General features: G+C 41.8%; 1 protein-coding gene across 1 annotated transcript in view; it reads left to right on the forward strand.

Moving 5' to 3' along the window:
- Nucleotides 1–17,889, forward strand: part of LOC126161708 (ornithine aminotransferase, mitochondrial) — a 93,272-nt gene that overhangs the window by 44,645 nt on the left and 30,738 nt on the right. The gene's annotated exons all lie outside the window — the stretch shown is intronic.

Consider the following 17,889-nt stretch of genomic DNA (forward strand, 5'->3'; position numbering starts at 1 on the left):
TCTTCCCGCCTAAGATCATTCTGCAACGTAGACAATATCTGACGCAAAAATCGCGAATTCGACAGTTTTAGTGTAGAGGGGAGAACAAGATCGGTAAATCACTTAATTCCCCGCTGATGTTAAGATCGTTGCAGAATGGTACTACCTCAGTAAAAAAAGGTGTGAGGATGGAAATCTCAAAGAACTTTTCTAGAGGAATTCTTGTGACCATAGGCGACTTTCCGATGACACTGTATAAGAAATGGCTCCGAGCGGTAACCACCATGGAGGACTTCAGGACCTCACCACCGGCGTGTGACGTGGACTTGCCCACTGGGCGCAGGCCGGTTGAAGTGAGCGACCAATTTAACGAACTGCTACGCATCGACTCATGTATTAACGAGCTGCACCTAGCTACTCTTCGGATTACTACCATGGCGAGATAGTCTCACTCGATCGCGGTTGATTCGCTTCTTCATTCCGCAATGTATAATGTCATTTTCACCTTCGTCACTTAGCCTGGCCGCATGGATTGTCCTTCACCTATTGTCTGTCAGTGCAAGGACCTCCTCCTCGCATCGCCATCACCTGAGTGTCTTTTCCGTTTGTCGTCCTCTTTTGTGTCTTCCCTCATATCTCTGCTGTCACTTTTTCACTAACAGTCGCAGAAATAATGAGCTCTGTAACTTCTAATCACAAAACACCCACTATTATAGACATTAACCTACATTCTACCCTGCCGCGGGCATGGGTGTGTGTGATGTCCTTAGGTTAGTTAGGTTTAAGTAGTTCTAAGTTCTACGGGACTTATGACCTAAGGTGTTGAGTCCCATAGTGCTCAGAGCCATTTGAACCATATATTCTACACTTGCCTCGATATATAACTTCGTCCCCTACCGCAAATCGCCACATTTCTTCTCAACTCTCCCGTCTACTGCACAGCTAGCTTGGGCTCGTTGGTTTTACGGCATCTTACACTCATCCACTACCCTATCCACTAGCACCAAACTCATCAACAGTCTCTGTTACAACTGACTGCTAGGTGCTTTACTTTTCCTAACACCAACACTTCAACACTAGCATCAGCACAAGTTATCCCCAAAGCCCTGAGCATCTGCACCTACCCTACTCGCATTAGTTGCCAATGCAGCTCCATATTCTATAACATCTTATCAATATGGTCACGCTTCACGTTACACATATTGTTATAACAAGTCCCCTCTGACCAGTTCATCCATCCATTAATCCCTCTGCAGCCGCAACAGCTCTGGTCCATCATTCCTTGTCCGTATATTTTCAGAATCGCCATCAAATATTGCTTATGCAGTAAACTACGCCGTCCTCATCTACCACCAGACATCACACAGAGTCTTTCCGCCCCCAAGTCTACAGGAACCATCTAACCAACTAAGTCAAGTTCCGCCCACCTGTCCTTAGAATAATGTCCTAGCCCGCATCTCGTGGTCGTGCGGTAGCGTTCTCGCTTCCCACGCCCGGGTTCCCGGGTTCGATTCCTGGCGGGGTCAGGGATTTTCTCTGCCTCGTGATGGCTGGGTGTTGTGTGCTGTCCTTAGGATAGTTATGTTTAAGTAGTTCTAAGTTCTAGGGGACTGATGACCATAGATGTTAAGTCCCATAGTGCTCAGAGCCATTTGAACCAATAATGTCCTAACTCGCAATCTCCATTTCAATGTAATACCAATAACTTAAACCAGCCCAATATACTCTTGCAACAATAAGCTGTAATCCCTCTCACAAAATCTGAAATGAGTGTCACGATATGCTTCATCGACACACCACGCCATCCATACAATTCATTTCTCCCCTCACCACGAAGACATAATCCGCTTTGTCAAGACTGTATTCAAAAATATCACCCATTTTGCAAACCCATATCCCGAAACAAATGACACTAGCTCCCAGTTCCGTATTTCACTACCTCACTTTCCCAGAACCACTCCAATTTCAGCTTCTCCGCTCAGATTCCTCGTCTGCCATGCATACTATCTTCAAACTTATTGCGCTCTATTTTCACCATAGATGCACAAAGTCCTTGTTCCTTTATCTCAAACTTCGACGTAAGGATGACATATTCTGTTCTCGCTACACAATGTCCCACTTCTACCTATTTTTTCTTTAACGAACAATCCCATTCTATTCTCCTGTCTGCTCAACACTGGTCATCCTCCCTCCTAACATCATCCTCCAACCAACATATAGAAACATCATCATCGTCTAGAATAAAAACCACGCCACAACGTCCACCTAGAAAATCGTCTTCGTCACTTCAAGATAATCTGTTTTAGTAAATCTATACTTTTTATATTTGTTTCTGACCACATTTTTAAAAAATGTGTATAGCTGAGGAGTAGTCACATTCTGCTGCCAGCACGCCCACTTTTTGGGAGAACGAAACCGAACTGTCGGTATGTCGTTACCTACGTTTCTCACCTGCTTCTTGCAGCAGGATTCCCGGAGTCGTTAGTCTTTGGACTTACCATCGGACTATTTATGATGTTTCTGTTGGCGATCCCATGCAGTTGATTAGGTTTGTGAGCAGGATAGATTATGATTTTAAGGTTGTGTTGATGGATTACTAAGCTTCGTGTTTGGCACCATACCGTTGCAGTACTTTTGCGTCATGAAAATTGGTGTCGTGTCCTATAGTAAAGCAGTTACCGCCACATTTACTTTAAATTACTTGTGATAAGAACCCATCTATTCTTCAACATTCCTTTGTACTATCACATTTCAAAAGCTTGTATTCTCTTCTTGTCTGAACTGTTTACCGTCCATGTTTCACTTGCGAACAATGCTACGTTGCAGAAAAAAAACTTCAAAGAAGATTCCTAACACTTAGATTTGTATTCGAATACATATTTTTGTGTTAATTGAGCAGGAAGATGAGAACATTTAATGCATTAATATTTAATGACAACATAAATTGTGGTATAATAACTTTGTTATAAAATCAAACAAAGAAAATATAAAACAGAAAAGTAGATAAAATGACGCAAGGATTAAGCTTGTTTAAAACCGTGGGCGGATGGTGTTGTACATTTATTCAGAAAGGAGTAAAGGAACAGAACTAGCATTAGTTCAAAATATAAACAAGTAATATATTTTTGAATCTGACAAAATTCGTAGAGTTTCAGTGTGGCTTTGCTATATTTGAAAGCAGCCGATTCGAGTATGGTTGTTAAACAAATTTTTCTCCCCAGTATTTGTCAATGCGTGATAGCATAAGAGCGTGGACCAATGTACTGTGTTAAATCCAGCAGTTCGTGCCAGGTACCAACCGGTACTACAAAGCGCCTTCGTGCACTGGAGTCTTGGTCTGAGGACGGCCTTATAGACCGAAACCGGTAACCAGAATTATAAATAGAAATTTATTGCAGTCTGGACTGCGTTGTATTAAAATACATAACCCCTGAGTTCCCTGCGGCGCCTAATGCAGCGAAGGCATATGACGCTGATAAAGATCAATAATCTAGATCGTCTTTCCTAAGTTCTGTGACCACGTTGGTTCTGTTCAACAGATTCCAGAGACGGAGATTCGTGTGACATTATTCTGAAAGTCTTGCACGAAAATTACTTCGCGTAGATAATTAGAGAACCAATCCGAGAAGAAAAGGTCTTAGACCTCCTAGCCATAAACTGACCTAAACTTATCTAACCAGTTAGCGCAGAAGAAGATATCTGTGATAATAAGGCTTTGATAGCAACTATAATTACGTATAGTACAAGGAATGTTAAGAATGGCACGAAAACATTTTTGCTTAGTAGACGTGACAGGATACAAATGGCAGAATATCCGAGTAGTCAACAACAAGTATTGAGTGCTAAAGACGAAGATTGAAGAACAAATGGAAAAAATTCAAAAGCATCATTCAATATGCTGTAGACAAGTATGTTCCGAGCAAGGTCTTAAGGCATGGGAAAGGCCCACCTTGGTACAATAGCCGTATTAGAATATGGCTACGTAAACAAAGAGAGCTTCACCACACATTCAAGAGAAGACAAACTCTAGAAGACAAACAAAAGCTGAACGAAGTGAAAGTGAGCCTAAGGAGATCAATGAGAGGAGAGTCCAGTGACTTTGAAAGTATAATTTTGTCAACCGATCTCTCTGAAAATCATAAGATATTTTGGTCTTACACAAAATCAATGAGCGGTCAGAAATCATCTATTTATTCACTCAGCGACCACACAGGCACCGAAACGGAAGACAACAGAGAGAAGGCAGAAATGATGAATTCGGCCTTCAAACACAGTTTCACCACGGAAAATCGTAGTACGGTCCGTCCTTTCAATCATCGCACGAACATCTAAATGGCAAATGTTGAGAGAACCGATCACGGCACAGAGAAGCAAGTACAATCCCTTAGTAGCGGAAAGATTATGTAAGATTATGTGAAAGAACTTGCTCCCATTCTAGCAACAGTTTATTGCAGTTCGCTGTAGCAACGAAGGATACTTAGTGACTGCAAATAGCGCAGATCATTCCAGTTTTCAAGAAGGGTCGTAGGACAGTTGCGCATAATTATAGGACTGTATCGTTGACGTCAATCTCTTTTAGAGTAATGACGTCTCTGGAGAACAGAGATCTTGATAAACTCAGCTCGCTCAGTTCCTTCGTGAGATCCATAGCGCTTTAAACAATGACGGTCAGGTTGACGTCGTGTTCCCTGACTTCAGGAAGGCATTTGACACCGTCCCGCATTGCTTTTTAGTGAGAAAAATAGGAGCTTATCGAGTATCGGACCAGACTGGTGACTGAATTCAGGACTTGCAGAGAGAACTCAGCACGTCACCGCAGCACAGAACAAAATCGACAAATGTAAAGGTAATTTCGGGAGTATCTCAAGAAAGTGTGAGAGCACCCCTACTGTTTACAGTGCATGTAAACGATCTAGTAGAAAGCGTCGGAAGCTCTTTAAGACTGTTCGCAAATGATGCGGCTATCTGTAAAAAAGTAGCAACGCCAGAAAACAGTATCGAGTTGCAAAATCACCTGCAGACGACTGATGAATGGTGCGGTCTCTGGCGTTGATCCTGACCGAAAATATCAATGTAACATACGAGCGTCATTCAATAGGTAATGCTCCACATTTTTTTCTCAGAACATATTTATTGTTAAGAGGCAGAATTTGGTGACAATACACATCAACATGTCTTGACTATATCCTATTTTTCTGCGTAGTCTCCATCACGTTCTATGGCCGTACGCCAACATTGTGGAAGTGCATGTATTCACCGCTGGTAGAACCACTTCTTTTGTAGGCGTAGCCATGTTTTCACTGCACAACTGACACTCTCATCATCTTCAAAGTGTGGTCCCCGTAGATAATCTCCAAGCGGCCCAAAGATATGGAAGTCGGAGGGTGACAGGTCTGGACTGTAAGGTGGATGAGGCAATGATGTACAACCCAGTTTGACGATGTGTTCCCAGGTTCTCAGACTTGTGTGTGGGCGTGTATTATCGTGTTGAAGCATGATTTCTGCTGGATTCTTGTCCGATTGAACACCTCGGGAAACGATTCTTGAGTCTCTGAATTGATGGTTGACCCTCTTGGCATCACATCCACGAGAATGACGCCATCACAATCCCAGAAGACTGTCACCATGACATTTCCGGCAGAGGGAGTTGTCTTGAATTTCTTCTTTTGTGGTGAGTGAGGATGATGCCACTCCATAGACTGCCTTTTTTCGGTGCAAAGTGGTGCACTCAGCTTTCGTCCCCCGTAACGACCCGTGACAGAAAGGCCTCTCCATTGGTCTCAAAACGCTCCAGCAATTCAGATGAAATGACCTTTCATTGAATCTTGTGGTCTGCTGTGAGCACCTCTTTGAATATCCGAGAGTCTCGATCATTGGAGACGCACTTCCAACGCTGACCAACAACTGTAGAGCCAGTTGAGTTGTGCGCACGATTCAGCATATCTGGAGCAGTGGCTATGACTGAACAACGCGAGCGTGGCTGGTCATGGAGCTCTGTTTCTACATTTCCTGAGGCTGTAACTTCTTTACCCATCGCCCAACTGTACTATCAACTACAGCATCCCATACACTGCAGACAAACGTTTGTGGACGTTCACCACGGAAGAATTCAATAATTGCACGCTGCTTGTAACGTGAGTCGTATGAAGACGCCATTTTGCCGCTGTACTACGGCTCTGCCACCTGCCAGAACGGTTCGAAACTTCACCAGCGCATAGAACAAACATCAAATGTGAAGTACCAACAGGAAAGTTTGTCTATGTACATTAGTCTGTTTTTCAAAGAAATGTTAGGCCTTACTTATTGAACGACCCTCGTATTAGTATACTCAGGAAAATAAATCTACTACTGTATAACCACAAATTGCTGGAAACAGTATCTGCTGTAAAATATCTAGGACCAACTATCCAGAGCGCCCTTACGTGGAACGGCAGCATAAAGCAAACAATAGGAAAAACGGATACGAGACTGAGATTGATATGAAAAGTCTTATGGATGTGTAATTCATCCACGAAAGAGGTGGCTGACCGATTCTTGAGTACTGTTCATCAATCTTAGGCCCTTACCAGGTAGGACCGATAGGAGCGAGAGAGAGAGAGAGAGAGAGAGAGAGAGAGAAGGTCCAACGAAGAGCTGTGCTTTTCGTCACGTGAGAGCGTTACAGAAATGGTCAACTAACTACAGTGGCAGACGCTACGAGAGACGCGTTGCGCATCAGCGAGAGGTTTGGTATTGAAGTTTCGAGAGAGTACTTTCCGGGAAGAGTCGAACAACATATTACTTCCTCCCACATACATCTCGCGAAATGAGCACGATGAAAAAATTCGAGTAGTTAGAGACAATACATACGATTACCGACAGTCATTCTTCACTTGCGCCATTCGCGAGTGGAATAGGGAAGGGAGGATCAGCTAGTGATTCCAGAAGTACCCTCCATCACACACTGTCAGGTGGCTTGCGTAATACTGATGAAGATGTAGAGCAGAATATATTATGGAATGTCGTACCATCACGTGGACTGTCTCTCGCTGTTATTGGCACCAAAACCACTATAGTGAAGTTACGTTTCATGAATAATGTCAAAATGTCATAAGAAAGAAATACCGAGCGAGGAGGCACGTGGTAAGCACATTGGAATAACATTCGGGAGGACGGCGGTTGAAACCCGCGCCCTGCCATACAGATTTAGGTTTTCCATGATTTCCCTAAATCACTTCAGGCAAATGTCGGGATGGTTCCTTTGAAAGGGCACGGCCGATTTCCTTTCCCATCCTTGACATAGTCCGAGCTTTTGCTCCGTCTCTAATGAACTCCATGTCGACGGGACGTTAAAGTCAACCTCCCTTCCTTCCTCATATAAAACAAAGGTGACAATGTGCGAGAAGAAAGATTTCCAATTAGGCACCTGAATGTCACAGAAAAGAACACCATACAAAATTTTCCTTTTTCTGTTACGATGAGGAGTAAATTCATTTCATTCATTTAGGTAGCTTTCATTCATTTAGGTAGCTTAAAACTTGACTGGGTTATCATTCTCCCAGTGGAGAAGAGTGATTAGCATACCGTGGAATAAAAGAATGTTAGAATAAGTAGGTGAGGTTGACAACACAGATGACAGAGCATCAATTGTTTACAGTCCAAAAACATTTGCAGCTCCTAAAGAGGTTTATTGGCAATGCAGAAGTCGCAGATCTGAAACGTGAGGCTTTTCCAGCCAGAAATTTAAGAATAGATAAAGTAATAGACAAAATAATAAGGGAATCATTAAAATAAAATAATCAGAATAATAAGGGAATCATTAAAACAGGTAAAGTATCAAAAACTGCAGGTAGACACTACACGCGTCAGAAGCACTTTTAAAGAAAAAAGAGGACGAACCGCAAGATTGTTGACAGGTGGTGCCCGAGAAAGTATGACAAACCGTTGGCTGGCGCGCGAGATGGTTACGACAGCCGGAAACTCTTATACCGTATAACGCTTTTCACGGGAAGCTTTCATGTCGCAAACAGAGAACGTGCGTGGCTTGTTGTTATGTCGCTATGCTTGAGTTGATGGGAAGTCCACTCAGACGCACGGGCGATAAGATTCCCTCAGCCCCGAGAGGATGATTTCCAATCAACATGCAAGATGCTGATTCTAGAGAGATACTGGCTACACTTCGAGTGTCCACTTTCTCAGAGGGGATACAAAACACGTCGGGGAAAATTTTAGTCTTATCTGAGAAAGTCACACTACGAACATTGACCGCTAAAGACATTTATCAATTATCACTCGCCATCTGGGAACACCCAGAGCAACTAAAGCATATAAGTTTAACTCTTGAGTGAACGATATGCTGCTATATTTCAAAAAGCAGTAATGCGTTTACTCAAGTGTAAAAGCAGATTCACTACCCTGTCAACTGCTGTGGGCAGATTTCATGTTCAAAAGACTTATTATCATCAGATATGGCTCTGTGGAATTACTTAGTTTTGTTAACAGTTGACATTTACTGTTGAATTTGACCACTTTCATTGCTTTGGGAAGCACTTGGGTGAACGTCTAGCAATTTTCTTCTTACAGTTTGCTATTAAAACGATGAAAAGTCGCACGTTTTAGCAGTTTCTGATGACGAAAGGATGCTGACTTGCGACTTGCAGACAAAACAGGGTACCTTAGAATTGACAGAAAATATCAGAAACGTGGTTAAGATACTGTATTCGTTTTCATAGAACCCAGGCTTCAAACCCCACCCAGGACATCCAGGTTATTACGTTAAAGGTGAAAGCCAGGATAGTTACTCTGAAAAGGTCTCCAATGATATCTAAATCTATCTACATTAACATCTTTTCTCTGCATACCACTGTGAAGTGAATGATGGAGGGTACTTTCCACCTCACAACTTACCGTGGTTACTTCTCCTCCATTTCATCTATATAGAGCAGGAAGAACGATTGCTTCAGCGCCTCTGTTAATGCTGTAATCAGTTTCATCTTGTTCTTTTGATACCTACGAGGGTGATATTTAAGACGTTCTACTATATTCTTAGATTCCGCACTTAAAGATGGTTCTTGAAACTTGGTAAGTGAGCTTTCGCCGGATAATTTATGTCTGTCTTCAAATGTCTGCCACCGAACGAGGCAGCACACTCAGTTTGCTTTCGAGAGGACTATGTTTCAAATCCCTGTCGGGATTTGTGGTTTCCTTGATTTCCATAAATCACTTAGGGCAAACGACGGGCTGGTCGCTTTGAGATGGCACGGCCGATTTCCTTCCTCATTCCTGCCTAATCCGAACTTGTGCTCCATCGCTACTGACCTCGCTGTCGACAGAATGTTAAACAGTAATCTTGCTTCCTTCCTTCCTTCAAACGTCTGCCACCTCAGTTTTTTCAGCATGTGCAAGACGATCAAAGAGATACGTGAATGTGTTGACTTTCAATGCCTCCCGTTAATCATAAACGGTACGAGCCCCACATAGTGGAGCAGTGTTCTAGCATGTGTAGTACTGGTGTTTTGTGTGCTGTCTCTTTTTGCAGATTGATTGCATTTCCCTGGTATCTTAGCAATGAATAGACCTTTGTCATATGTTTTGCCTACAACGAGCCTATGCGATAATTACATTTGATAGTTGTAAACTGCTGAGCTGACTGGTTCCAACTATGACTCAATATTGTGGTAGTCATATGATAGCACGTTTTTTCGTTTTGCAAAGTGTGCGCTTTTAAATTCCTGAAAATTTAAAGCGGACTGACCATCATTACAACACTTCGCAATATTATAAAGATCTGAATATTCGTGCAGCCTTTTACAGACATAGCTATAAGTGTTCAACATCTGCGAAAAGTCTGACGTTACTATTAATATTGTCTGCAAGGTCAGAAGAAAATAAGTCTGGTAAATATGGGTTCTAAAATGCATGCCTAACGAGATATGAGCAGTACTTCATCTTCGATACTGTGAAACACATCTCTGCTACTGCAAACTCTTTGCCTTCCATATCTCGAGAGGAGGTAGTATGGACCAAAACAAGGGAAAAAAGGTCCAGTAAACAGGGATTATAAAATACATATCTTAAGAGCTATGAGCACTAGTTCAATGGAAGAGATGAGCAGCTGCTTATAACTCTTACGTTATACGTTTTAGAGCCCATGTTTACTAGACTAATTTTCTTCTTTTTATACGAGAAATCCATTCCTGAAGCTTTGTCAATGAGTTCTGATACATCCTACATATCTATTGATGATTCCCCATCCAAATAATATGCTGCGATCTTCGTTTCACAAATACTGATTTCAATCACAAATTTTGTTGGCTGCCTCATATGATCGTACTTCCGCTATTAAGCGATTGTGTAGAAATGAGTCAAATAGTTTTTGGAAGTTAAAAAATCATGTACCCGACTGCCTTGCTCAATGGCTTTCAGGATTTCATACCAGAAAAGTATACCTCATATTTCGCATGACCAGTGTTTTCGGAATCCACGCTGGTTAGCAAGAGGGAGGTCATTGTGTTCAAGGTACCTCACTACGTTTGAACTCAAAATATGTTCTAAGATATTACAGATGGTGTACGTGAAAGATACTGGACAATAGTTTTGGTCGACCATTTCTGCTACTCTTCTTGTAGGGTGCGATGCTGCTGTCCAAACCGATTTCTATGAACTTTCCGTGGTTGGGAAACTAAACTCTACTTTTTTTTAAAAAAATTTGATACTACTACTCAGAAAGCCTACTGATTCTTGGCCATAAAGTCACAATGTCTTCTGGGCTACTGCTAATCTGTTTGTGGGCAAGAGGAATCCTGCCGAACTGAATCAAAGTGATAGAGATACACTCGCAAACTTCCACGTGTAAGCTACGAGCTGTGCGCCATCATTGTCTTCTAAGTTACAGGAGTCAGAGGGTTCCAATTTATCACGTTGCATCTTTCGGACAGTGCTACGCAGCACAAATACAAATAAAAAAATAAAATAAAACACTGAGCTAACGCCACTGAAATTACCCATTACCTAATCACTTGTTTGATATCCAGTGTCTTTTGGTATTTCCTACTCGAATCACACAGTGTGTTTAATGTTTCGCTCACGTGGAACAGATAACAAGGCAGACCTTGGGCCGTAGCTGGAGACAGGACTTACAGATTGCATCAGATACCTGTGGGGTATTTAAGGCAGGGGCTCCTACTCGCTGCCACGTTAGTGCGACTCTTTGAGGAGCACAGGGTGGATAAGACTGCTCAGAATCTCAGCCACAAGGTAACTAATTGAGCGAGAGCGCATTTTGACGTTTATCGCCCTGTCAACGAATATTCATCATCCGATCGAACGCTCTTTGTGGTACTGTAGTGAACTTACATCTAGAGTTTCCGGTTCTGTTCATTCTAACCGACTTGGACCGTTTTAAGCATCGTTGCATGATGTCTCAAAGTTCACCCCTTTCTGGGTTTGTACTCGCTCCTCTGTCTAGGGGCTTTCGTAACTTGCTTTTGGTTGTTCGCCTCGATTTTTCCAGACGTATCCCGTTTGTCACTATCGTTTTACAGAAGACTTCTGTTTCGAAAGGGTCTTCGGGCTTGATTTCTAGTGTTTATGGGTCTTCTGTGGTGCTAGAAAACAAGAGCATTTTGGTTTTGTATTTTGCGTCGAAAACGTCACATCACATTAAAAGAACGCCGATATATAACATCTGGTGAGATAACCATGTACAATTTTACCAGCGATTGATTATAGCTTAAGCCAAAACACGTAAAGGTGTACATTAGTTTTAAACAACAAAAGTCGACCAAGATGGATAGTTCCATTAACTTTTATATAACGATCACGGTCTTGTATAATAACTTTTATGATTCATCGAAGAAATAACTTTTAATCAGTTTATTACCATTCTATTTTACTGTAAACTTCTTTATTCCACTACTTGATGAATTGAAACGCGCTTTTTGTAGATTTATTTATTTATTTATGTAGATCCTCTAACAATCAGCGCTTTAGTTAATGTTTAATATTATACAAGACCTTCAGCTGGTCCGTAGAAGTATTGTCACAGAATTCGATTGTGAACTTATGCGTTGCGTTGATTACTAGTAACCAGCAGGATCAGACTGCAACTTCTGATCAAGGTCAGTAGTAAATTCACACTTACCTAATGTTCAGCTTAGTATTCTGCAGTCGTCGTGATCGTTCCTAGAGGATGATTACTTGCTCAAAAGGTTTGGGTTGTATGTTGAAAATACTTTTTATTAATTAACTGATTGGTTCTTCTTTACTTAAGTATTTTATTCTTTTTTGGATGAATCTTCCATTTTAAAATATTTAGAACTTTTTTCATTATAGCAAGTTCACAAAAACCGTGAAATAGGTTACTTAAGTACACAATTTTCTACCCTTACAGAGTTCAGGTCACGACTGCCTATCATAAACGCACATGGCGAGAGTCTACAGGTAGTACTGTAAAGTATTTGAACGCTTAACAGTATTACAACTTTTTGTTACTTGTTATTACAGTGGTTCGTATTTATTTATAATTCACGTATTCTCTTTATGATAATACTGATATGAATAATACAGAAAGTAAAAAAAAAGTTGAGCTTCTTTAAAATCGAGAGTGGAGAGACAATCTTTAAATAATACAAAACTTGAAATATGAAATACACGGTCCCACGTTTAAATCCGGAGAAATGATTTTTTAAAAAAGAAATTTATTAAAATACAAATGAAAACCCTTTTAAATATAAGTAGTGCGATCTTTCAAGAGTAACGTAACCCTCTTCAACCGCAATGACCGCCTCAAATCTTGTCCTGAAGCGATCGCAAGCTCTCTTTAAAACAGTGCTATCCTTATTTGCAAATGCTGCTTCGGTAGCGGTGTGTAGAGATGCTACATTAGAGTGTCTCATCTTATTGATAACTCTTTCGACTACGCTCCAAACATAGTAGTCGAGGGGGTTGAAATCCGGGCTATTCGGGGACCAGAAATTCTTTGACCAGAACATGTCAACGTTATCAGAGAGCCAGTTTTGGACTTAATAGTTGGTATGAGCTTGTGAGCAGTCCTGTTGAAAGACATGTCATCTCCTCGAGTCAACCGTTACCGTCCACGGTTTCACGACATTCGGCAGAACTCGCAGGTAAGCTTATTTTGTGGCAATCTGTCCCTTTTCAAAGAAATGTGGCGACATGATATCACCACCACTGTTCACAACAACTAGGACAAAAACCCCAGACTTCTCTGAGGCATTATACTTGGCCACAATATCGTCAACAGTTGATCTTGGGTACCCGAAGAATCGAACTATTTCGTCGAAGACTTTCGATAATCGCGGCTCCTCGGTTGTACTCCGCTCCTGTCCTCAACATCTCGGCCATTTAGAGGTTACTGGTTGCCTATGGCTTTCAAGAACGCCAGTCGCGGCCTGCGGCGACACTACGATACGTCGAAATTGAAATTTGTTCGGATTTAAGAGCCGCACTCTGCACTTCTCAACTATTGTTAACACATTAAGGTTCAAATGTCATCTAAATTTGCAGAAAATGTTATTTTTATATCAACAGTATGTTTCAAAAGTTTTGATGAATGTGTTATATAGGTACTGCGAATGACGTAGTTACCACTTAAATGTTTAGTGGCAAAGCGAGAGTATGTGGTTACCGAGAGGTCGCTGGATCGAATCCCAGTCGGACCACGGATTTTCGGTCCGCTTTTAACCTAACCTTCACCCTTCAACAATGTGAAGAATCTCCAGGAACGACACGTGGTTTGGATTCTGTGTCAACCTGTAAGGCCCCTTTCCACGGCTGGAATACTGGCATCGGTTAGGGACACGCAGGTCCGCAACGTAGCGTCAAATTTACAGGCTTGCGCCAGAGCGTTGATTCACATTGAATTTTTATTATTGTTATATACTGTAAATACACTAAATTAAATTATTATTTCAGCATAATTCCGCTCTCAGGTCGATAATCTTTGTGTGAATATTAATAAGAAAAATAATTAAAATGTGTAATAGCATACGTAAATCTCATTCACGCGGTTACAGTACAAGTGACCTGTTTGCAATAAATATATAAAATCAACTCTGATATACGTTTACTGTGTCAACATAAATAAACCACAATTTACGGTTTCACTACAGTCCGAAGATGGCTTCTAACGCCTGCACCCGTATTACTGCACAACTGTGATTGTATTAATGAGTTACATTTTTAATGAATGTATTTCATTTAGCTGGATCTAATATTCTTCTAATGATTTTGAACTATTTCTTCTTCAGTTTTCTAAGGCATTCTTTATCGCCAACCATGAACAGGGCTTCGATTGCTTACCAAGTTACTGGTTAAAGCCCTTATGTTCTGAAAGAAGCATTTTTTTTGCTAGCGATTGTTCGTGATGCTTGATAAGCTGTTTTAAGTTTGTGTATTCCTTTTCTAAGTGATTCCTTGTCCAGATCTTTTTCCGTGAGGCGCTGAGGAGAGGTCTGGAATACAACCCTGCACATGGCGCAACGTCTGGTGATCAGGAAAGGTGCCCGGCCGCGCCCTCGGGATAATAATGGCGAAAAAAATAGATTTCGCAGTCATGATAGAGCCGGAAACCTGAGAAACGCAGGCATATTTTGTAATGAATAAAAAAATGGTTCAAATGGCTCTGAGCACTATGGGACTTAACATCTATGGTCATTAGTCCCCTAGAACTACTTAAACCTAACTAACCTAAGGACATCACACAACACCCAGTCATCACGAGGCCGAGAAAATCCCTGACCCCGAATCGAACCCGGGAACCGGGGCGCGGGAAGCGAGAACGCTACCGCACGACCACGAGCTGCGGACGGTATTGTAATGAATATACATACTAAAGTGAACCGCCTGCAGCCCCTTTGTTATCTGTGCCACGTGAGCGTAAACAGGGTATATTCTCAGTGCAGAATCACTAGCATTTTGTGCAAATTTTACGTTAAAAATTACAGATGTGTAATATGTTACACTCAAAATAGTTTAGGACTGCACCTTGCGCTGCGTTGCTGCGTACAAGTATTAGGAAAAAAGAAATGTTATCTTCGTTAATTAATTACGGGATCATCTACCCTCAAATTAGCTTTTTGTAAAAATAAAAAATCTATTGGACTTTTTGATGCATTAACGTGGCTATTTTCGGTCGATTTCCAAACCTGATATCTGATGCGACTATCCTTGGCATCCATTCTACAACGGCCCTAAATTTGCAAACACTTTTCAAAAATCGTATAATATGTTAATGTTTATAGATGTAGGATATTTAGAGGTTTGCGTGGTGTTTTATGTTGTGTTGGCAGAAGAGCCAACACCGTGTTACTAGTGGAGGCCGAAATGCATGCGTTTTAGCTCACGCAGGCTGGCGTTAGGAGGGAAGAGCTATACTGACTTGAGGTCTGGAACATGACAAGGAATTAGAATTCAGAAAGCGGACGTAATTAGTTTGATACTTAACTTTAATCCATTAATGATGAACGTCGCTCTTGACGGTACATGAGTCACAATATTATCTGTTCAGAAGACATAGTAACTGATAATGGCGCCTTGCTAGGTCGTAGCAAATGACGTAGCTGAAGGCTATGCTAAACTGTCGTCTCTGAAAATGAGAACGTATGTAGACAGTGAACCATCGCTAGCAAAGTCGCCTGTGCAACTGGGGCGAGTGCTAGGAAGTCTCTCTAGGCTACACCTGCCGTGTGGCGGCGCTTGGTCAGCAATCACTGATAGTGGCGACACGCGGGTCCGACGTATATTAACGGACCGCGGCCGATTTAAAGGCTACCACCTAGCAAGTATGGTGTCCTGCTGTGACACCACATTTTATACTGTAATACCTGTGTATCTTAACTACAATTTTTAAAAACATTGTATACTGTTAAAAGCCCAGATTAAGGAAACAGTGCAAAATAATAACTGAATCTCGTACAGTGTCGTCAGACTGGAGTTGAAGACTTTATCCATCTGAGTGGCAAAGAAACGCAGTGGCACGTAACGCGGAGTGAACCCGAACTCCTCCAACAAAATTTCGGTGCTGTATGTAGGCACCTACCCTATTATATGTTGGGCGTCTCAGGAAACACATATTACAAAATTTTTCATTGCTGTGAAAATATTTTTCCGTAAATAAATGTAAATGAGATAACAGAAGCACATAAATAATAATTATATTTCATTAGTCTGTAGCGAGCCGTCAAGGGCCGCGCCTCTCATACTAAAACGCTCAGAGTACATCCGCTAACAGCCTTGAAATTTTGTTGGTGGAGCTCTGGATAACAGTGTGTGTGGCAAAACCAAAATCGTAAGCTCTGTTGTTGGCGCAATCGCTGTTGGAAGGCTTAACAACAAGATTAGATACACTACCTGATCGAAAGTACCCGGACACCCCTATTTAATCCGTAATTGACCTTTAGATGTCACGAAAGGCAAACCTGACTGTGTAAAAGAAGGCAGGGAGCGTTGCGTTGCAGTAGGAAATCAGTAACAGCAGAATGGGTCGCTCAGCAGAACTCAGTGACTTCGAACGTGGACTTTGGATGTCACATGAGTAACAAATCCATCACATACATTTCATTCCTTCTACAGCTCCCCAAGTCGTCTGTTGATGACCTGATGTACTGACGGTTAGGGCTGTTGACCATTGTGGAGGGTGATAGTAAAAAATCGCACGGAATCAGCGTAAAGAGTCACTCGTGAGTTACAAGAGCTATCGGCAATCCAGCTATCACAATGGTTGTGGATGTGGAGTTAAAAATAATGGAGTACATTGGTTGACGAGCGCCTACTAACAAGGGAACCTCCCCATCGCACCCCCCTCAGATTTAGTTATAAGTTGGTACAATGGATAGGCCTTGAAAAACTAAGCACAGATCAATCGAGAAAACAGGAAGAAGTTGTGTGGAACTATGAAAAAATAAGCAAAACATACAAATTGAGTAGTCCATGCGCAAGATAGACAACATCAAGGATAGTGTGAGCTCAGGAGCACCGTGGTCCCGTGGTTAGCATGAGCAGCTGTGGAATGAGAGGAACTTGGTTCAAGGCTTCCCTCTGGTGAAAAGTTTACTTTCTTTATTTTCGCTAAGTTATGATCTGTCCGTTCGTTCATTGACGTCTCTGTTCACTGTAATAAGTTTAGTGTCTGTGTTTTGCGATCGCACCGCAAAACCGTGCGATTAGTCGACGAAAGGACGTGCCTCTCCAATGGGAACCGAAAACATTTGATCGCAAGGTCATAGGTCAACCGATTCCTCCACGGAACAACACGTCTGATAAATTCTATACGACACTGGTGACGGCATGTGCGTACACTTGGCGAATGGGTAAAAAGATTCTTCTACCTTTCCCGATTTAGGTTTTCTTGTGGATGTGATAATCACTCCCAAAAAAGTGATGAAAACATAAGTGTTTGTCACATAAACTGAAAATAAAAAGTTAAAATTTTCATCCGAGGGAAGATTCGAACCAAGGACCTACCGTTCCGCAGCTGTTCACGCTAACCACGGGACCATGGCACTCCTGATCTTCCTCTTCCCTTGTTGTTGCCTATCTTGCGCATGGACTACTCAGTTTGTATATTTTGCTTATTTTTTCATAGTTCCACACAACTTCTTCCTGTTTTCTCGATTGATCTGTGTTCAGTTTTTCAAGGCCTATCCACTGTGCCAACTTATAACTAAATCTGAGGGGGGTGCGATGGGGAGGTTCCCTTGTAAGCCCACGTTTCTGTTGTCAGTGATAAGCGACGTTTGACCGGGTGACTGGAAACGAGTGTGGCTTGGAGTTAATCACGCTATAACCAACTGCAATCCGACGGAAGCGTTCGAGTTTGACGAATGCCTGGAGAACACAACCTGTCATGTGGAGTGGTAACAGTGAAGTACTGAGGAGGTAGCGTTACCGAATGGGGTTGTTTATCGCAGT

This window comes from Schistocerca cancellata, chromosome 1 (assembly GCF_023864275.1).
Source record: "Schistocerca cancellata isolate TAMUIC-IGC-003103 chromosome 1, iqSchCanc2.1, whole genome shotgun sequence".
In the NCBI taxonomy this organism is placed as follows: domain Eukaryota; kingdom Metazoa; phylum Arthropoda; class Insecta; order Orthoptera; family Acrididae; genus Schistocerca; species Schistocerca cancellata.